Raw genomic sequence first — 23,681 nt, 5'->3', positions numbered from 1 at the left:
AAAGAGCTATTTAATAGCTATGAATTAGGTAACCTTGGCAAGGTGTATTTTGGTGATGATCAGCCTTGCAGCGTTGTTGGCAAGGATGAAGTGCAAATCAAGTTGAATGGGTCAACTTAGAAGCTAAATGATGTGAGACACATCCCTGACTTGAGGAAGAATTTGATTTCTGTGGGACAATTATTACAGGAAGGTTTTGTTACAACCTTTAATGGAGACTCGTGGAAAGTTTTGAGAAACGCTATGACCATTGCACATGGTAAGAAATCTGGCACTCTCTACACAACTACCAATGCTTGTGGGTCTATAGCAGTTGTAAAAAATAGAGAAGATCACAACCTTTAGCACTAGAGACTAGGTCATATTAGTGAAATGGGGCTCAAGATTATGCACTCAAAGGGGAAACTACCAGGCATACGATTAATTGATATTGAATTCTGTGAGAGTTACTTGATGGGCAAACAGAAGATGGTTAGTTTCAAGAAGAGTGGCAGAGATCTCATGCAACAACCTAAACCCATAGGTCCTTACCGCTAACCGGGTCCTTACCCAAACCCGAGGTTACCTAAGTCAATGCCATCAAGTCCAATGTTAATACATCATTGATATGTCTTAATTATAATTCATAAAGACCCTAAGCAACTTCCCGAGGTTTAGGGTTAACTATACCTACAAGAGGAAGCAAGGTGCACAAACAGCAGCAAACCGGTAAACCGAAATGAAGCTTTGGTCGACTGAAATGGCTCCTGTACCGGTCGACCAGTTGTGATCCAAACAGTTGTTGAGGCTACTGGAAGTTTCGGTCGACCGAAGTGCCTATTTCGGTCGGCCAAAATGACCCTGCGAGCTGGGAAAGCTACAACAAACTGCTATGAACATGAGAGTGAACAAAAGCTACTATGAGACCTTGCAATGAACAAATCTGTCCAAACATATATGAAATCATAGAATACGGGTTACAACATTCATTTATGTCCGTTAACAACATGATCATGCATGATTCTTTATAGTCTTTTACAAATGAACAAAAGTTTGCAAAATTTACAGTCCAATCTCCAAAGGGTTAAAAGAGGTGTGCAGAACTCGCAAGTTACCTTTGGCTCATATGTGGACTCCATACAGGGATACCGGTATAGGACAAGTCTTGTACTTTGAAAGGTCGGTATCTTATGTTGGAGAAGAACATAATCTAAATGAGGAATTCTTAAAGCTCTATGAAAGGAATGGCTTACTAAAGGGGCAGGGGGTTGTTGGGAGGGCATATCTGTCACGTCAACCATACTTTTGCAGGGATATAACCCAATTCAGCCTAACTGAATTCCCTCTGTTGCCCGATGCACGCCATTTTGGGCTAACCGGTTGTTTCGCGATTTGGTTGTAGAATACTTGCATTGAAAAACATGATTCCTTTCCTGCTTGGTGCAAACAATTCTTTGGAGGGAAGGAGTGTGAGTACCAAGTAGAGAAAAAGCATGATTACTTATTGGAGTTTTTTTTGCATCCTGACATCATGTATGAGGAAAATCCAAATGCCTTCTTGTGCTCGCTTCTAGAAACAATGAAGCAACATTTCCCATGCTTTAAGCTTGCTTCCGGTGAAGAACTAGGAAAGGAATTATCAATTGAAATTATTCAACCTTACATGAATCAGGAACCCTTACCTTCTGAATGCCAAAGTACTACATCTGCATCTGGTTATTGAGTTATGAAAAGGGGCAATTACAGGTAATTGACCTTAGAAGCACTTTCTATTTGTTGTGTTTTCGATTCATTATGAAACGTAAGTAATGTGTGTTTTGTTGTGTGATTTATTCGCAAGCAGGAACATGTTTAGTAATTTGATTTATTACACAATATTTTCAATTTCATATGAAACATAAGTAACGTGCTTTTTGCACGGGATTTATTTTCAAACAAAAGCATGTTTAGTAATGAAATTTATTGGACAATATTAAAAAGTGAAAAATTGAAAAAAAAATAAAAATAAAAATAAAAATTACATCTCATTGAATTTTGTTAAAAATTATTGCTACAGTTGTTCAATTATAATCGTGAAAACATCTTTTACATATTGGAGATTTTTTATTTATACTTCTTTTTTTTTTTTTTTTGAAAAACTAATGTGGTATGTACAATAAATAACATGCATAACCAAACTTACTTTCAACACTTGTTTTTGTTTTTTATTGATTGGCAAATGTAGATATGAAACAAAAACAGGTAACTCTAAATTCTTGGAACACGTCTATAAGATAATTAAGAGTTAACGATTAATAAATGAGGTTACATATCTCTAAAATGATAAATTTCCAAAAACTAAATTTACATAAAAAGGCAATAGTAGTCATGAAATTGTTTTCAACCATTCTATCAAGTGGTGGCAGATACAGAAATCCAGTTTAGACTGTTTAGTGAGATAAAAATATTTTATTTTTGGGTTAATTACACTCACACTCCCTGAGGTTTGCTCTATTAACAGCTATATGAAAGTTAGTCATTTTTTTAACAATAGCACCCCTCAAGTTTGGTAAAGTTAACAAAAGACCCCCAAATCATCACTGCCACATCCTATGCACTATAAAATAACCTAGATACCCTTTGAATTGTCAACAACCATATTTATATCATAAAATGACTTAAATGCCCTCTCTCTCACACTATATTAACGATCCATAACCACAAAATAGATATATACATATATATATATATATATATATATATATATATATATATATATATTGTGAGACTCTCTATTGATGTTCTTTAGAGAGGGAGAGTCTCCACCTCCATTGATGCTCTTATTAAATTATATTTATATATATATATACACACACATACACACACGTGTGTAATATTTTCTAAAAAAAAAGAAAAAAAAAAGAAAGAAGAGGTAGATTCAATACTTAATTCGTTTCCAAATCATACCTCAAGCTTCAAACAATGAACAAAGCTAGAAATTACAAAACCCATAATAGAATCAAGCCAGTTGCTGAGCCTATCATCTGTCTGACACCAATTACAGAGCCTAATCGAACCCACCACTATCAACTATAACCAACCTTATAATGTGTATATTAACACACTTATATACTCATATATATATATATATATATATATATATATATATATATATATATATATTTCCATCTACAAACAAGGACCCAAATTGCAAAGGCTTTTTTTTGTTCTCTACACACATATATAGATATATACATGTAGAGAGAGAAAAAAAAAAATCTTTCATTATGGTCTAGCATGCCTTGGAGATAGTTCTTGTAATGGTTCTCAATGAACTGCGCACTTGGCAATGACCGACGACAAAATAGAAACGTTAGGCTCGAAATTGAAGCACTGATTAGGCTTCGAATTCAGAGTCCCCAATTTCATGGTCGCATCACCATTGTCCATTTCTATGGGTTTGCTCCAAACCCTAATTCATATCACAAAGCGGATTAAATAATAGCAAATGAAATCGCCAAAATCTGCCACAACTGACGCCCGAATCTTCTCAAGCTTTTGTCGTCATCAACAGTTGTCGTCCTCGGAGTATCTTTATTGTTGCGTTATCATCGGAATCTGTTGTTCTCATCATTGGAATCGTGTCTCGCTGTTGTCGTTGCCAATAACCACCGTCGGAAACTAGTCGTCATGTTGATTCGTCATCGCCGAAGCTTTTTTGTCGAATCTCTGTTGCCAGAATTTTCATCGCAACTTTCCCACATAGCAAGATGGGGAAGTAGTGGGATCTCAATGGTTTTGACTTTGGGGGAGAAGGGTAAGAAAAATTAAAAGTAAAAAACGAATATTAATATTGCATAAGGGCATTTCGGTCAATCAAATTTTTTTGATATTTTATATTAACAATTAATAAGATATTAGAGGGTGAATTAGACATTTCACCTACTTTTAGGCTTTGTTTGGATCCAAAATCTGACTGGGGTGTCATTGTTCAAAAATCCTCCAATTTTCATCTAGCTGTCAATAAAGCAAACCTTAGAGGGTGTGAGTGTAATTAACTCTTTATTTTTTTTTTAACTAAAGTAATAAATAATAACATTTAAATATTGATTTATATTATTCTCACTTCATACATTTTTAATTGTACTTGATGAATTTCATTTCTTGAAATTGTTGCAAGATAAAAATAATCAAAATTGGGTTCCCTATCAATTAATTTAGAGTTTTTGATGTAACCATATTGAAAACTTTATTCCATTACATGAGCAGCATAGAGTGAATAAAATTCTTGTTGGAACAGATCCACCAACCTACAAGAGAATTGTTGAAACTCAAATTTGATGTTGCATTTAAAATTAATTTTTTGTTATCTAAAAGTATTTCCAAGACTGTGTTGGAGTACTTGAGCTCGTATAATACACATATCAAATCTTTGGATGTGTTTAGCTGTATGGAATTGGAGCCTTATAATTGAAATTGGTGAAATTTTATTAAAAAATTTGATTTATTTTTTTTAATTATTTTCTCAAATTTAAGCATTTAATGAATTATATGTAATTGGTTTTTTTGAAGAATAAATTTGCCACAATACCTTTTATTGACCTTGAATCTAAGGATTTTGACGATCATAATTCATTAATGATTTCTATGTGTACTAATGTCTACCTTGAGCAAAATTACAGATCAAAAGTATTCATCAAGACAAGTCATGACATATTAAAGCTCAAAGGAGAAAGCATCATGAGGATATGACAAAGAGGAATCAAGATTCAAGAGAAGTTATCAAGATCTCATCAATGGGGTTAGCTAGGAGGGTGAGTTGTTATGAAACTTTTGTTAAAGCATGTATGAACATCTTGAAGCTCACATTCTCATAATCATGCATAGAAACTCCCTCATTAGGTTTAAGGATCTTTGGACTAAGTTTAAACATCATCAAAACATATTCTTGAAATATAAACTCCATTTCGGTCGATCGAAATGGACGGATAATTTAAACCAATCGACCGATTCTATCAAAAAGCTTGGATCAAAACTTCTAAGTAATTTGGGTCTACCGAAACTCAGGACCATTATATTTCCGTCTACCAAACCTAGCAAATATAAGAATATCACTTGAGTTTCAAACGACCGAAACTAAAAAGGCAAATGAATCAGCAGAGCCGATTCTCACAAAACGTTTTAGAACAAAGGAGGAAGGAGTTTCGGTCGACTGAAACAAAGGAAGTTTTTTATCGGTCTACCGAACCAAGGCAAGTGGTTAACCTCAAACCAATTCGGTCGACCGAACCTTAAGAGTGATTTATTTCGGACGACCGAACCTGCGAGATTCAAAATTTGAAACGGCTATCTTGTCTAGAACTGAGTGCCCAACAACTAGAATACATATCAGATAGATATGAAAGTCTATATAATGACTTGTAATCTTCATAAAAAGGTATTGCATTCATTAAGAAAGATATTCTTGCAATCATAGAACCTTTTTATCATCATACACATACTTCATATCTAAAAAGAGTATTGAGCTTCAATTTATTCACACATACTCTAGAGCGAGCTGAATCTTGTACTTTAATTCTAAGAGAGATCATCTTATACTTCAACAATCTTATTCAAATCTTGTAAGGGCTGGAAGACATAGTGAATTGGGAAGTCTCAAGAGGGGTCTTGAGCCGAGGAGTAAAAGTTTCCGAACCTCGCTAAAATCGCTGAGTAATGTTTGCAATTTCTATCTCTATTTCTTATATTTATTGCCTCTTGTTTGGTTGATAAATTTGTTGAAAAATATTGTCCATTTAATCTTAAAATTCAGTTTGCTTTATTCAACAGTTGACTAGGAAATTAAGCCTACTACTAGTTGTTTAAATCAAAAGAAAAATTGAGCTTAGTTTGCATAGACTCTATTCACCCCCCCTCTAGAGTCTATACTTGGGCAATAATTGGTATCAGAGCCTAATCTCTATTGAAAAGGCTTAAGTGTTTTAGAGAACGATTATGGCAAACTTAATGGTCACTTTTATCAAGAATGTCAATCTAATTCTAGACCACCTTGGTTCGATGGAACAAACTACGGTTATTAGAAAAATAGAATAATAAACTTCCTTCAATTCGTAGATTATCAAATTTGGTTAGTTATAGTTAATGGACCTTTTGTTCCAATGAAAGTAGTTGACACAGGAACGGTCCCTAAAACTGAAGCTGAATGGGACATCGATGATTATAAACTTATTTCCTTGAATGCTAAAGCCAAAGTCAATCTAAATTGTGCTATAAGTCCTAGTGAATACAATAGAGTTTCTACTTATACCACAGCTAAAGAAATCTGGGATAAACTTCAGATTACATATGAAGGAACATCACAAGTTAAGGAATCCAAAATTGATATCCTTATGCATCAATATGAATTGTTTTGTATGAATGAAAATGAGTCTATTAGTGAAATGTTCGTGAGATTTACAGACATTATAAATGGCTTAAAGCATCTTGGTAGAACTATTTCTAACTCTGATCTTGCAAGGAAAATTCTGAGAAGTTTACCTGAAAAATGGGATATAAAAGCTACAGCAATTAAGGAGGTACACAACCTCTACACACTTGAGCTGGATGAACTTCTTGGTTCATTTCTTACCTGGGAGATCACCTTAAAAGATAGAGAAGGAGATCATCATCAAAAGAAAGAAATTGCTCTCAAAGTCTCTCAAATAGAAAAGGAAGTTTCTGACAACGAAAGTGAAAATGATGATCTATCTCTTATCACTCAATCTTTCAAAAGATTTCTTCATAGGAAGAAATTCAACAAGGGAAGGTTCAAAAAGGGGGAATCATCTAATGAACAAAGCAAACGAGACGCTCCTACTTGTTTTCATTATGGAAAACCGGGACACTTCAAAGCTGATTGTCATGCTTACAAAGAGGAAAAGAAAAAGAGAAGAGCAATGCAAGCCATTTGGGAAGATGATGACTCAAATGGCTCCAAAAGTGATGAAGAAAAGGCTATCCTCTGTCTCATGGCAAATAGGGATGAGGTAAATTCTAACTATGACCTTCTTCTAAATGTGAAATGTCTTATGATGAGTTGGTTGATGCTTATAATGGCCTACTTGATGGCTTTAGAGAATTGCATGATGAACTAGGCAAAATGATCAAAAAATGTGCTTCTCAATGAAGAGAAAAGCTTAACATTGAAAACAAACTTCAAACTCTTCAAAATGAAAATGAATCTTTGAAATTAAGCATTGAGGACCAAACTAATGGTCTAACAAAGTTCACTCAAGGAAAAAAAAAATCTAGTACTCATGCTAGGTGCTTAAAGGAGTGTCTTTAATAAAAATGGACTAGGATTTGATCATTTTGATAAAAAGGCATGCCTATTGAAAAAGAGAGAGCCTTTGGCTAATCACTTTGTTTAAAGTACGAACACATATTCTAAATGCAACTATTGTAAAAGATTGGGTCATCTTATTCAAGATTGCTCAAAAAGAAGGCCGAAAATCATAAAGAAGTGGGTTCCTAAAGGAACATATGTGCTCTTAGCTAACTCCCATGGACCCAACAAAATTTGGGTACCAAGTGAAAATGTTTGAAATCTCTTTTGTAGGTTAATTTCAAAGTATCCATAACTTCCAAGGGCAAATGGTTTCTAGATAGCGGATATTCAAGACATATGACGGGTGACCGCACAAAATTCTCCTCTCTAGAAGCATACAATGGAGGAAGCGTAACATTTAGAGATAACTCCAAAGGCAAGGTAATTGGCATTGGAATCATAGGTATTTATTCCTCTTTGTCTATTAAACATATCTTACTTGTTAGTCAACTTTGTGACAATGGATTTGATGTAACTTTTAAATTGGATAAATGCATTGTTAAAAGAAATGAATCTCAAATATTTTGTGCTCCTAGAAGTGGCAATGTATATACCTTGCTCTTAGGTGAACTTCAAGAACAAGATGTTAAATGTTTCATGTCATTTAATGAACATAGTTGGTTGTGGCATAGACGGTTTGGTCATGCTAGCATGGATTTAATCTTAAGATTGTCTAAAAATGAACTTGTCAAAGGTCTACCTAAGATAAATTTCTCAAAAGACAAACCATGTAGTGCTTGCCAAATTGGTAAGCAAATCAAGTCCTCCTTCAAAAGGAAAAAGGATATAACCACTTCAAAACCTCTTGAGTTGATTCACATGGACCTTTTTGGACCGGAGAAAATTGCTAGTCTTGGTGGTAAACTTTATGCCTTTGTGATTGTAGATGACTACTCTAGATTCACTTGGGTATTCTATCTTGTACGCAAAAATGAGGCTCATTCAATTCTTTCAAAATTTTGCAAAAGGGTCGTAAACGAAAAAGAGTGAAAAATTAAAACCATTAGAAGTGATAGGGTAAAGAGTTTGACAATCAAGACTTTGAAAGATTTTACAACAAAAATGGCTACAATCACAATCTTTCGGCACCTAGGACTCCCCAACAAAATGGAGTTGTTGAAAGGAAAAATAGATCTCTTCAAGAAATGGCTAGAACCATGCTAAATGAGCACAAATCACTTAGATCTCTATGGGCCGAAGCCGTCAACACCTTATGTTATGTTATAAATAGGGTTGTTATTAGAAAGATTCTCAACAAAACACCTTATGAGTTATGGAACAAAAGGAAACCTAATATAGGCTATTTCAAAGTTTTTGGGTGTAAATGCTTTATCCTCAATGACAAGGATAATCTAGGAAAATTTGATGCTAAATCCGATGAAGGCATTTTTCTTGGTTATTCTTTTAGAAATAAAGCATTTAGAGTGTATAATAAAAGGACTTTAGTTGTGGTTGAATCCATACATGTTGTGTTTGATGAATTCCCAACCTCTCTTATAAAAAGCGTGATGGACAATGATGAAGAAGTTGAACTTGAAAAGGGTACCAATGAACTTAATACAAATAAGTCCCCTATGGAGTTTGAGAAGAGTATCAATGAAATCAACATAAATAAATCTCCTATTGATATCTATCAAAGTTCCAATTCAAGTGATGATATCTCTCAAAATAAAGCTACTCTAAATGAATAGAAGTTAGTTCATAATCATCCATTAGACCAAGTTATTGGTGATCCATCCAAAGGTGTTAGCACAAGGTCACAATTAAGAAATGTATGCAATTTTGTGGCATTCGTTTCTCAATTTGAACCTAAAAATATACACGAGGCTAAAAATAATGAATATTGGCTTTTGACAATGCAAGAAGAACTCATTCAATTCAAAAGGAACAAGGTTTGGGATTTTGTCTCTAGACCTCAAAATAAAACAATTATCGGCACAAATTGGATTTTTAGAAACAAAAAGGATGAGTCGGGAACTATTGTTAGGAACAAGGCTAGACTTGTTGCAAAAGCCTATAACCAAGAAGAAGGTATAGATTATGAAGAGACTTTTGCTCCCGTTGCTAGGCTTAAGGCCATAAGAATGTTACTTGCATTTGCATTTCACAAAAATTTCAAATTATTTCAAATGGATGCAAATAGTGCTTTCTTAAATGGTTTTATAGATGAAGAAGTATATGTAGAGCAACCACCGGGCTTTGAAAGCTATGATAATCCAAACCATGTTTTTAACTTAACCAAAGCTTTATATGGTTTGAAGCAAGCTCCTAGAGCTTGGTATGAAAGACTTAGTGGGTTCCTACTTTCAAATGGTTTTAGTAGAGGTAAGATTGATAACACTAAAATCAGTAATGGTAATTTATTGATTATTCAAATTTACGTTGATGACATTATTTTTGGATCAACAAATGATTCTCTAAGTAAAGAATTTGCCACCTCAATGCAAAACGAGTTTGAAATAAGCATGATGGGGGAACTCAACTTCTTCTTTGGATTGCAAATCAAATAAACTCTTGATGGAATCTTTATATCCCAATTAAAGTATACTAAAGATTTGCTAAAGAAATTTGGTTCGAAAGACGCCAAACATGCTAAATCTTCCATGAGTCCTTCCTTTAAGCTTGATAAGGATGAGAAAGGCAAGGATGTTGATATTAAGAAATATAGAGGGATGATTGGAAGTCTTCTATATTTAACGGCTAGTAGGCCGGATATTATGTTTAGTGCGTGTTTATGTGCTAGGTTTCAATCATGTCCCAAAGAATCTCACTTAAATGCTGTCAAGCGAATTTTCAAATACTTAAATGGTACTATCAACTTAGGATTGTAGTATCCTAGGCACACATCATTTGAACTTGTAAGATTTTCGGATGCGGATTTTACGTGTTATAAAGTTGATAGAAAAAGTACAAGCGGTGCTTGTCACTTTATTAATCAGTCCCTTGTACCTTGGTCTTGCAAAAAACAAAATTCAGTAGCATTGTCCACTGCTGAAGCTGAATATGTAGCTGCTGGAAGTTGCTGTGCACAAATCCTATATATCAAACAACAGTTTAAAGACTTTGGTTTATTCTTCAACAAAATCCCTATCAAATGTGATAATACCAGCGCCATTTGCATATCAAAGAATCCCATTCAGCATTCTAAAACAAAGTGTATTGAGATTCGATATCCTTTCTTAAGGGATCATGTATCTAAAGGTGATATTGAATTGATGTTCATTAACACCGAGAATCAATTGGCTGACATTCTCACGAAGCCACTTCAAGAAGATAGATTTTGCATACTTCGTCGAGAAATTGGAATGGCTATAGAAAGAGAGATTCATGATTACTGATGAATCCTTCAAGAAAAAGATATGTTTCTAACTCCAGTTCGGCAGACCGAAACTATGTTTCGGTCGACCGATTTAAATATTTTGGCAGACCAATATTCTATTAAGGTCGTCCGTAATAAGCAAATGTTAACTCTGTTCAAAAGCCATTTCAGTCGATTGATAAATCCATTTCGGTCGATCGATTCTTCGGGGCCCCAACTCGTAAGGCCCAAATCTGAGTTTAAAGAGGCCCGCGAATCCCATTTTGTTTTCGATCTCAAAACCTTCTCTCTTTCTCGTTCTCAAAGGGCGACTGCGAATCTCTCACTCTCTCTTTCTTCACTATTAAGGTATGTTAGACTTCACTCACTTCAAATCAATTGTTTCTTCGTCAAGTTCCCTTCCTGTTATTATCTATCTCTATTGTATCTTTTTAAGTTAGATTGTGTTACATATAACTTTGTCATACTTTCACAAATCTTTCTTCTGTTAGAAAGAACCCATGGCTTCCCGAAAGAATCCTACTAGAACTAATAGAGTCTCAGAAAAATGCACTAGGCACTCTCATGATATGGATGCCAGAAGATCCAATCCACCAAACCCTGAGCATTTCAATCCCTATCCCACTCCAAACATGCATCTCTTCTGAGAACCTAAGTTCAAGGAAGTCTATGAAACCCGATTCCTCCATAAGATAGTTGAAAAAATGAAGTTTTTTTATGGTAGTGAAAGTGAAGCATTGATCCAACACACCTACTCTCTGTTTGCTGCTATTGGGTTGGGTGAATTTGTATCACTCAAAGTCCCTTTCTATCCCAAGCTTGTTAGACTGTTTTACACTCATATCGAGAAAGAACTAGGGCACAACACTTATGATTCCTTTTTGGTAGGCTCTCACATTCACCTTACCGTGTCCAGTTTGTGACGCATTCTCAAACTTCCTCACGGTGATATCACCTACTTTACATCTTATAATTGGTATCATGGAGAAGAGTTTGATCCTCTCCAAGCAGTCCAACAAATGAGTCACTTCCCAACAAAAAACACTTATAAGATTTTCGTAAGTCAGTTAACCATTCAAGCTCGTCTCATCTATCATGTCATCATCCATACCATTCTTCTAAAATCTGGTGGACACTCGGATGTGTCATTTATGGAAGCTTTTCTTATATGGTGTGTCCTAAACGGAAAACAGTTTGATCTTGCCTTCATTTTCTTTCATCACATGCAAGATTGCACTAAGAAGGAGAAAACACAACTATTTTATGCCATGCCTCTCACCCTAATCTTCAAGGCATACAAAGTGCGCATAGATGGAGGGGATAAAAAGGAGCTTACTAATCTCTATAGATTTGACAAAGACTTGCTAACTCGAATGGGTCTCAAAAAATCCAAAGCCAACATTTAGTATGACCCTAAGCTTGGAGATCCGCCAAATGAATGCCAAGACATTGTCATGGCAGAGCACCAAGCATGAGGTGTGAAAGAGGGTGGTGATGAAGACAGAAAAGAGGAAGTAGAGGAAGAAGGAAAAAAAGGAGAAGAAGAGGAAGTAGAGGAATATCAACAAGAACCCATTCCTCCTTCTGAAGAAAGTTCCCTCCGCATGCTTCTACTTAAAAGTATTATTTTTTCGAAAGAGCAAATAGCCCTTGAAAAGGAAAATCAGGATCACCTTCTCGCTTTGCGCAAAAGAGTTGAAGAGGTAGCAAACGAAGTTGACGTTGTCAAGCATGACCTTGCTAACCTCCGGGCTACGGGACTCCCTTATTTCTGATGCTCTCATACCCCCTACCTTTTTTATGCATGACAAAGGGGGAGAATGATGTTGATGTAGGTTGTGAATGAGAATGAAATGTAGGATGATGTTAATTGCTGTGATTAAAAAATGTAGTTGAGATATTGAGAATAGGGTAGTGAAATGGTGTAGATGTTTTGATATGATCTTTGACTTGACTGTACATTGAATTCATGAATCAAATTGAAATACATGTTTTTGGTATTTATGAATTACATGTTTTCAAATATATTGTCTTAATTTTTTATATATGCATACATGCCTTAAATATGTCTTGCTAATAATGTTTAGATGAATGCACAAGGAAAGGGGGAGATTTGCAAATCTCTTATATGTATATCCTTATTTTTTTTTTTAAACTATGCACATTGATAGGGGGAGAATTGTTCACACTCTTTATTCTCATTTGACGAACACATCAATGAATTTTCATCATCAAAAAGGGGGAGATTGTTGACCTTGAATCTAAGGATTTTGATGATCATAATTCATTAATGATGTTCTATGTGTACTAATGTCTACCTTGATCAAAATTATAGATCAAAAGTATTCATCAAGACAAGTCATGACATATTAAATCTCAAAGGAGAAAGCATCATCAAGATATGACAAAGAGGAATTAAGATTCAAGAGAAGTTATTAAGATCTCATCAATGGGGTTAGCTAGGATGGTGAGTTGTTAGGAAACTTTTGTTAAAGCATGTATGAACATCTTGAAGCTCACATTTTCATAATCATGCGTAGAAACTCACTCATTAGGTTTAAGGATCTTTAGACCAAGTTTAAACATCATCAAAACATGTTCCTGAAATATAAACTCTATTTCGGCCAACCGAAATGGAAGGATAATTTTAATCGGTCGACCGATTCTATAAAAAAGCTTGGATCAAAACTTCTAAGTAATTTCGGTCTACCGAAACTTAGGACCATTATATTTTGATCTATTGAAGCTAGTAAATGTAAGAACATCACTTGAGTTTCAGACGATCGAAACTAAAGAGGCAAATGAATCAGCAGAGCCGATTCTCACAGAACGTTTTAGAACAAAGGAGGAAGGAGTTTTGGTCAAACGAAACAAAGGAAGTTTTTCATCGGTCTACCGAACCAAGGCTAGTGGTTAACCTCAAACCAATTCGGTCGACCAAACCTCAAGAGTGATTTATTTTGGACGATCGAACCTACGGGATTCAAATTTTGAAACGGCTATCTTGTCTCGAACTGAGTGCCCAACAGCTAGAATACATATCAGATAGATCTGAAAGTCTATATAATGACTTGTAATCTTCATAAAAAGGTATTACATTCATTGAGAAAGATATTCTTGCAATCATAGAACCTTTTTATCACCATACACATACTTCATATCTAAAAAAAGTATTGAGCTTCAATTTATTCATACATACTCTAGAGTGAGTTGAATCTTGTACTTTAGATCTAAGAGAGAACATCGTGTACTTCAACAATCTTGTAAGGGCTGGTGTGGCCCAAGGAAGACTAAGAGAATGTGTTTATCTTAGCACTTAGAAGCAAGGAAGAGCTTCTTGTAAAAGGTTATTCTCCACACGTAAGGAGAAGCCATAGTGAAATGGGAAGTCTAAAGAGGGGTCTTGAGCCGAGGAGTAGGAGTTTCCGAACCTCGCTAAAATCGCTGAGTACATGTTTGCAATTTCTATCTCTATCTCTTATATTTATTGCCTCATGTTTGGTTGATAAATTTATTGAAAAATATTGTCCATTTAATCTTAAAATTCAGTTTGCTTTATTCAACAGTTGACTAGGAAATTAAGCCTACTACTAGTTATTTAAATCAAAAGAAAAATTGACTTTAGTTTGCATAGACTCTATTCACCCCCCCCCCTCTAGAGTCTATACTTGGTCAACACCTTCATTTCCATGAGATAAGGAAATGAAGGTTTAGTGACAATTTTATCTTTTCTTCTTCTTTCTTCTTTTTATTTTTTATTTTTTATTTTTATTTTCAATTCTCAAACCAATTTTTAATTTTATCTTATTTTGAATTTGGGTTAATTATACTCACATTTCCTGAACTTTATCATATTGACAGACAAATGAAAGTAAGCACATTTTTTAATAATGACACCCCTCAAGTTTGTTCCATTTGACAAAGACACCCTTAACATTATGACACGTGATAAAATGTCTAAAATACCATTTGACTTTTGAATTGACCTATTTAAATTATGAAATTATTTTTTTAACCTTTATAAGCCAATTTAAGGGACCAAATAACCCTAGCTGTCCTTCCATGGACAACCCAAATAGACAAAACAAAAAGAAAAAGAAGGGAAAAGAAGAATAAGAAAGAAAGAAAAAGTAAGAGCATGCCAAATCATGAAAGAGCTGAGAAGGTGGTTGCAATACCCCTCGACTCCGAGACACGGGTTGATCAGGCCTAAGCCCAAACCCGAGGGAATATCAAACAATTAATATTTAAAATGAACACGGAATACAAAACTGAATTAAGAAATAAATATTAAAGCTAAAAAGAATTCTAATTATAAAATCCTCAAAAGTTATTGTTGTTAAAACCAATAATCCAAAACCTCTAATCATTTAACAACTCGAGAATCCATCTAGTGGACCCTTAATAAAATCCCAAACTGTAAAGAAAATACTGAAACAGAAAACAAAGTGGTGGCTTCCCGAGGGTGCGCACAAAACAATGCACAACACTTTGAGTTTGGAAATTAGTGTCCAGTGGGCACCATAATTTAAATTTATAAACCGCTTAACACATATACTATGCAATATGAGTGAGAAGGGATCGTCCCAAGGGATTGAGGTGTCGTACTAGGTTGAGGAATCAAATTTAGGGTTAGTAGGTCGAGTGATCAAAATAGCAGTTGGTTGGTTGAATTAAACTAGATGCAAATTGAACTAAAGTAAACAATAATGCAATAAAGAGAATAAAAGAGAGAGAGAGATCTTGGGGCTTAGAGATCACCACTAAGTATAGCTTTTCTACACCCTTAATGAATTATTAGTGAGGGGAAGAACATGTATTGCAACAAAGTGTGTGTGTGTGGTTGTTCCAACAAGCATGGATGACAAATTAAACATATATTGTCTAAACAACATGGTAGATAACACAACATATCAAACTAAGCCATTAATCCTTTCTTTAAGCTCACAATCCAAACACATCACAAGATTAGAGAAATATGTTACTTGCTTTCATAAGTATGGAACATCAACAACAAGCATGGATTGTCCTCCTATTTAACAACTACACTACAACTAAGCTAATAACATGAAATTAAACTAATTAAACTAAGGGAGAGGTACAATCCATCAAGAAATGAGTATGAATCATCAAATAAACCACAAGAACGTGCCATTAAGCACTATGTCTTGACAATCTCTAGATCTACAACATCAATACACATAAACATGCATCAATAACACAAGAAATAAAGACAAACACATGAACATCTATTCTAGCATACATAGACATATGGATAGAATGAAATGATCAATTGGAAACATTAAGCCACATAAATAATTGAATAAACAAGATCTATATATATAAAAGTGTCAAGATATGAATCATAATACAAATCCCCTCAAAAATACATAAATCAAGAAGTAGAAAGCATGCTTAGGAATAACTCTAGCCCCAAGAGGATGTCTAGCCACTCATGGATGATGTCCTCCAACCCTCAAGGGCAAGCTCCATGGAAGAAATCTGCTCCTTGGTTGATGAAGAGTCTCCAATGGTGTCTCTAGCTTTCTTCTCTCATTTGTTTCCTCACTAAGTATTATCTTCTCTATGTATGTGTATATGTGTAAAAGTGGCTTATATTCCTTATATAGGTAGGTCAAAAATCACCCTAAATGAGCTGGGCTCGTACACCAATAATCCTCTAATGATTGGATATGAGACAACTTTTAATGAGCTGGAATTTGGATTTTTCTTGGGATTTGGGAAGTTCGATCGATTGAACTTGAGGTACGATCGATTGAACATGGCTGCGATCTATCGGATTGAAGCTGGATCGATCCTCAATCGCGGCACCTTTTTGGATAAAAACAAAAGTGGTTAGTGGGGTGGTACAGCTAGATAAGATCTAGCATATGGATAAGGACAAGAAAGTTCGATCGATCAGAGAATGATGTTGGATCGATCGAACTTTTGGGATCTCTGAAGATGACATCATGGCCTGGATCTATCTTGGAGTGCTGAGATCGATGGAAGTTGGATCGATCGAACTTTTCTTGAGATCGATCGAAGTTGCTGAAATTCCACATTTTGCTTCCTTTTGCTATACTTTGCTTCTTTCTTTGATTCATCCCAGAATTGCTTCATTTCTGCTCTTATTTGGCTGAGTTAGCTTATTTTGGGGATAAGTATCTGAAAGTGGAAATAACAGAAAATCAATACAAAATGGGAAAATAAGATAGATAAAGGTTCTAGAATACCTAAGCTTAAGGGGTTTAAATACGTACTTTTCAGCGCTCATCACACCCCCAAACTTAAATATTGTTAGTACCTAGCAATGAACTAGAAAGTAAAGGAATGAAATGAACAACTATACAACTATGAACTAAAAAGCAATAAATGGATAACGCCACTTTCGTAGGGAACACGATTACATTTAGCACATGCAACAAGCCTTTTAAACCCCTAGGTTACCCCTAGTGGACAAGTAAAGTCTCATGAGGGTTTCCAGAAATGATACCCACAAACATTAAACTCATTCTTTCAAAAGAGGCACCAATATTGCAAACAAGCATTGGGAGAAAACTACCTCAAGTATGCAATTTTTCAACCATTTCCAAGCAATCTCCCAAAATTTCAACATCAAGCAAGTGAGTATGGTCCTCCACACATCAAGAAAATGATCAAGAAAATCAAAACAACTCTTGAATCCTTTTTGAGTGGACCGGTATCAAATATGTTGGTATCTAAGCCAACTAAAGAAATGATCACATCCTTACCCTCAAACTAGCGCACAAATCTAATACCGATCATCAAGACAAAAAGTGGACCTTTTATTAAAGCTTTATTGTTCTAGGTGCACTTATTCTTTTCACTTGATTTTTTATTTTATTTTATTTTATTTTTTTTAGGATCAAAGATGGAAGCATGGTGCAATGTGTTGGTCTATTAAGCTTTCTAGCGATCCATGAGGTCGAGCGTTAGGTCAATGACTCCCAAACCAGACGGCTGTAGGGCACTAGGTGTTCAAACACCCCTACGGACTTACAAGCTCAAATCAATTAGGCTACAAATCAAAACAACCTCCATCTAATCATTTCCCACTTCTCACCTTTTGGGAGAAGTCCTCACTTTTTTATTGCTTTTGCAACTTCTTCTTCTTCTTTTTTTTTTTTTTTTTTTTTTTTTTTTTTTTTTTGTGTATTCAATTATTAACCTAGATTTTGGGCGCTCCACTTTTCGACGCGAGAAGTTCAGTGCTTGATGAGGCTAGAATCCCGGCTACTTAGTGAAAAGGGGTTATTATCCACCTTTATCAAGAATGAAAGCTTTCAATGCACTACTAACCCAATTGGGATATAACCAATTCAATAATCGACAAAGCATGGACCCCACAAATGAATGCTAGTGTGCGCCTGTGCTAGTGTAGAATCCTAGAGTGAATCTTAAAACAATCACAAAATCAAGATGATGTGGACCACAAGTGCAAGCAAGATATCAATTTTTCGAAAAATTTACTCCTAAATGGCATTCATAAGGCATACAAGGAGCATTGGACTATCAAGTCAAACAATTTTTAAATTTTAAGTAATATAGTCCTCAAAAGATCAAAATCATAGCTAGCATGGACCAATCATATAAAATCTCTCAAATACACAAGTCATGCTCAAAATTTTGAATTTAAAAACAAACACCATAAAGCACCATTACCCCCAAACTTAAATGACACAATATCCTCAATGTGCAAAGAGAACAAAAGGAAAGAGTATACCAGTGCAATTAAGGCAAAGAATGGTTAGGACAGAAGTATCCAAAGTGGGTGGCATAACCCCCCAAACTTGGGATTAACTGTGGTCCTGAAATTTGGCACTTGGATAAACTCATCAGATAACAAAAGGGATAATAACAGTGCACAGTGGACATACAAGTGTAAATGGGATAGCAACTGAAAAATAGAGAGAGGTATAAGGGTGGTCCTAAAAATTTTGGGCAGTACCCTCTCTCACTGAAGTCATTGGGATGCACCTGATGGAGTCAAAGAGATAGCTATAAGAATATGAAAATATGACATCCATACAAAAAACATATATAAATAAAAAAAATAAAGTACAGTACATCCAGTATCAAAGCCGACAGACGCGGCTGCAAAAATAATATAACAGTATAAAAAATATGCGGAGATGACAGATATATGAGAGGAGTAAGAAGATATGGAAATCATAAAGAAGAGGTAGGACGGGTAGGTCGCACTCTGCGGATGTCTTTGGATAGATCTCTGAATGCGGTCATGACATCCGTACGAAGGGAAGCAATATCAGCTCTAATGGAGACAACATCCTCTCGGAGAGAAACCATGTCAGCGCTGATAGATACTATAGCATCCTCCAAAGCCTGGAGTCGCTCTCCAAAGCCAGGTGTCTATGCTGGAGTCTCAGGTACAGCTGGAGCGGGAGAATGATGATCCTAAGCCTGCTCCGCATCGTGAATGGGTGACCCAACTGGAGAGTGCTGTTCTTTGTCCTCTGCAGGCTGCTCCAAATCGATGTCTATGTGTAGGGCAACCGGATCGACTGGTATATCGTCAGCTGCCTAGTCTGCTGCTGCTGCTGCCTACTCCTCTGCCTCTAATTCCTCAGCTGTCTCTATAGTATCGTCTCTCAGACTCTTGATAAGAGCATTGTAGCTCTTATCCCAGTCCTTCTTCTTGAAGGAACAGGCCCCAGACTCAGTCTGCTCCCATGGCTGGAAGGGGTAGCGCTGATCTCGTAGAATCTGGGTGATGAAGTGGCCAAATGGAAGATACTTAGCCGTTTTGGGCTTGGCCTTGCTAATGTGGTTGACATACAGCTTCATCATGATGCTCCAGATGAGTGCTGGAATAGATAGCCAATGCCCCGTATAGAATGTGTACAGAGCTGTCAAATAGTCACCGCGCCTCTGTGTCTTATGGCCGGCCATGAAGATGTTACGGAAAAGGATAGAGTTGAAAAACCACAGGTCATCTGAAAGATAGGTCCGAGTGGCATAGGTCATGCCACCGGCATAGTAACTTGTGAGTAAAACAGCCATATCTGCATATGTGGGCCTGTAGAGAGTGGGATATATGTCCTGTAGCTCTGGAGGGTAAACGTGTGGACACTGGCAAGATCTGGATAATGTGTCCACAGTGATACAGATCGGGTAGCCATCAATGGTGGTCCGTAGCTCCGCCAGGTTAATCGGGGTAGGCCGGAGGTTCTGGTTGAACATCCGGACCAACCTCGGGTACACTAGGTATGAGATAGGGGCTAGTATGGCTGAGATGCCTAGTCTGAAAATATCATCATATGTTGACCGGGTAAGCACCGATCTGGAAAAGAAGTCTGTGTCGAAGACCGACTTATGCACCACTCGAAGGCGTGAGTATCTACGTAATGGCTGGTCTAACTCCTGGGCTGGCTGAGCTGGCGGTGGTGGTGGAAATGGTATGTGCTCAGCCTCAGCATCACCCTGTGAAGAAGATACTCCGTCTGAAAACTGTAGGCTGCTGTCAACTGGAGACTGAGGTGGAGTGGGCTCCTAGGCATGAGATGGACCCGCCTCATCATCCAAACTCGGCCTGCCCCTGTGGTGATAGTGTCTGCAGGCTACAGTCTTGACCCTAGCCATGGTCTGTAAAATAAAAAGAAAAACTTGCAAAGGAAGTCAGTGTCGATATAAAGAATTAAAGCACAGTTCATAGAATCATGTATGTCAAATAGGATAGACAAAACAGATAGGGAACATGAATCTATGCAAGTGACAAGGAATAAGTGATATGATGTGAAACATGCTAGACAGTACAAGTATGGAATGCATCAAATGTGGAAAACACAGGCATTGGGCATGTATGAGATGGCATCAAACACAAGAGATGGTGTGTGAGATGTGTGAAACAAATCTGTGAAGTTCGATCGATCTTAAAAATGTGAGATCGATTCACGTTTAATCGATCAAGAATGAGTGAGAACGATCTGTTATAGATAGATCGAATAAAAAGTTCGATCGATCGAACTGTGAAGTGAAACTCGAAAAGTCACAGATCTGTGACATGGATGACACGGGGTCTTCACGAACATGGTCGTAGGCCCATAAACACAACAAATCAACCTATTGGGTCACTTGGTTAGGCCCATATTCCAAAAATTGAAACAAATCTCAAAATATATACAACCATATATACATATATATACACATATATACAAAGAGCTTCAAACTTCATAAATGGAGATATTCTAAAAATCGAAACAAATCTCAAAATATATACAACCATATATACATATATATACACATATATACAAAGAGCTTCAAAATTCATAAATGGAGATTTTCAGCATCAAAATAGCTTAGATCTAGCATTTAAAACATGTATTAAACAAATTGAAGCTTGAAATCATAAGAGGGAGGTTCGGATCTTTCCGGAGTGAAGAAAGAAGTGGAGATGCGAAGGGGGGTGAGATTCGAATCAGATCCGAGAGGAGAGAGAGTGATTCGACGCCTGGGATGCTCACCGGAGTCTCGCCGGAGATGGGGAAGAGTTAGGATGTAGCGACGAAGGGGAAATGAGGGTCTGAGATCGATTCAAGTTGAATCGATCGAATAACCCTGAATCGATTTTAAAAACATTCCCTTACCAGTTCGATCGATAGAACTGACATCGATCTCTCCTCTTAAGTGACAAAGTATTTTTATGATATTTTATATATATATATATATATATTTAGAAAATAAAAATAATAAAATATATATATATATATATATATATATATATATATATATTTGGAATTTTTGAAATTTAAAGCAAAGTCAAAACAAAGTCAAAATTTAAAATCAAAGAAGAAAGATCGATCTCCCCAAGATCGATCACAGAATACCTTCGATCAATCGAAAATGCATAGAATTGAAGAAATGTTCGATCGATGAGACAGAGAGGCTTTTGGATGCAGGTGGATGCAGGTTCAAAATTTTTCTAAGTGTTGGAACTGCAGATCGATCCAAGATGAAGTTGGATCGATCGAAGAAGTTTAGATCAATCTAGGAACAAGTTTGAACGATGGGACAGAGAGCTTAAATATGCAGGTTTTGTTCGAACCATTGGACAGATAGTGATTTGGATATAGGTTTAATGCAGGTGGGAAGTTCGATCGATCGAACTCATTTTGAGATCCATCGAACTTATGAAAAAGGCTCAATTTCAACATAAAAGTGCATGCAATCCTAATCACAGTTCCTAGCAATACATATGAACCCAAGGCCAATATCTAGACTTCTCAAGAAATGAAATTAAAGATAGAAATGAGGGAGGAATAGGGTTTTGACACCCTACGAAATGTCTTGCTAGTCTTTAACGTCTCTAGCAAGACGTTGGGCTCTTTTAGCCCAAATCAAACATCTTGTAGTGCATCCCCTCCTCAATGGGGTGATAAGTGCTCTGAACTCCACCTAACAAATGGTTCTTAACGGAACTTGTTGGATTAAGCCCAAAAGGTCAAGGACAATCTTTGGGCTTCCACGCCCTTTTAAAACAAGATTTTAAAACAACTTTCTTTGGTTTCAAGGTTGAAGATGGACTTTTTGGAACTTTGTTCTCACACAAAAACTCAATTCCTTCACTTTTAAGGTCATGACATTTTTCTACAACATTCACTTCTTCATGCTTGTCAAATGAGTTGGGGGTTGGATTGAAAATATTCAACTTTACCTTTATGTGGCCAAATGAGATCTTCATTATCTCTGTGCTACAATTAATGTTGGCATTCATAGTTGCCAAGAAAGGATGGCCAAGGATAACGGGAATTTGGCTCTTAGGATTTAGGACCAGTTCTGTGTCAATGACAACGAAATCAATGGGAAAGAAGAATTTATCAATCTTAACCAAGACATCCTCAATGATACCCCTAGCCTTTTTGATTGATCGGTCGGCAAGTTATAAAACTACCGACGTCGGTTTCAAATCTCCTAAGCCTAATTTGACATATACCGAGTATGGAAAAAGATTAACACTTGCTCCTAGGTCAAGAAGAGCCCGATTAATGATATGATCACCAATGATGCATGAAGTAGTAGGTGAATCGGGGTCCTTAAACTTTGGAAGAGTGTTATGTTGCAAAATTGAGCTTACTTGCTCGGTTAAGACCACTTTTCTAGGTACTTGGCTTTTGTTCTTCCTCTTTTGGGTGCACAAGTCTTTTAAGAACTTGGCATAAGCTGGAATTTGCTTAATTGCATCTAAAATTAGAAGATTGACTTTCACTTGCCTAAACACTTCCATAATTTCATTTACTTTGGCCTTTTGCTTGTCATTTGAAATGGATCCTTTTAAGGCATCCGGAAATGGAGCTTTTGGCTCAAAAACCTTTTCAGAATTTTTCTTTGAAGTTTCTTCAACACAAGAAGTTTTTAAATCATTTTGCACATCTTTCTTTTCAAAATCACTTTTCAACGCATTCTCATTTATATGGTCATGCACATGCAATGAAGGAGGAATAGGATATAAAACGGGACAGGTGTCAACTTGTGGTTGCATTGGTTCACTCTCTTCATTGGACATACCCATTTGGTTGTCCACAATCTTTTCACTTCTCAAGGTAGTCACTGCATTGACATGCTCTATTGTGTGACCTTCCAATGAGGAATGAGTCTCCATAACACATTGTTGCTTTTGTGGGGCATTCAAAGGCATTTTTCCTTTCTCTCTAGTATTTAAAGTACTAGCTATTTGCCCTACTTTGGTTTCTAGCTTTGTAATGGATTGAGAGTGAGAATGAAGTAATTGTGTGTTTGCCTCTAAAGTGCCCAAAGTGGTCAAAACTTTCTCTTCAAAAGCGGGACTTTTAATATTTCCTTGGGAATATGATGGTTGATTAGGAAAATGAGAATTAGATAATTGGTTTCCTTGTGATTGGTATGATGATCTAAAACCTTGGGAACATTGGCCTTGTAGTGGAGGTGGAATGTATTTCCCTTGAAAACCACCTTGGGAAGGGTTTGAGCCCTCCCCTTGGCTTTTCCAAGAGAAATTCGGGTGATTCCTCCAACTAAGAT

This window comes from Cornus florida, unplaced genomic scaffold (assembly GCF_030987335.1).
Source record: "Cornus florida cultivar Cherokee Brave unplaced genomic scaffold, ASM3098733v1 CherokeeBrave_3.0.0_Hap2_Chr03, whole genome shotgun sequence".
Taxonomy (NCBI): Eukaryota; Viridiplantae; Streptophyta; class Magnoliopsida; order Cornales; family Cornaceae; genus Cornus; species Cornus florida.
This window is presented reverse-complemented; position numbering follows the sequence as displayed.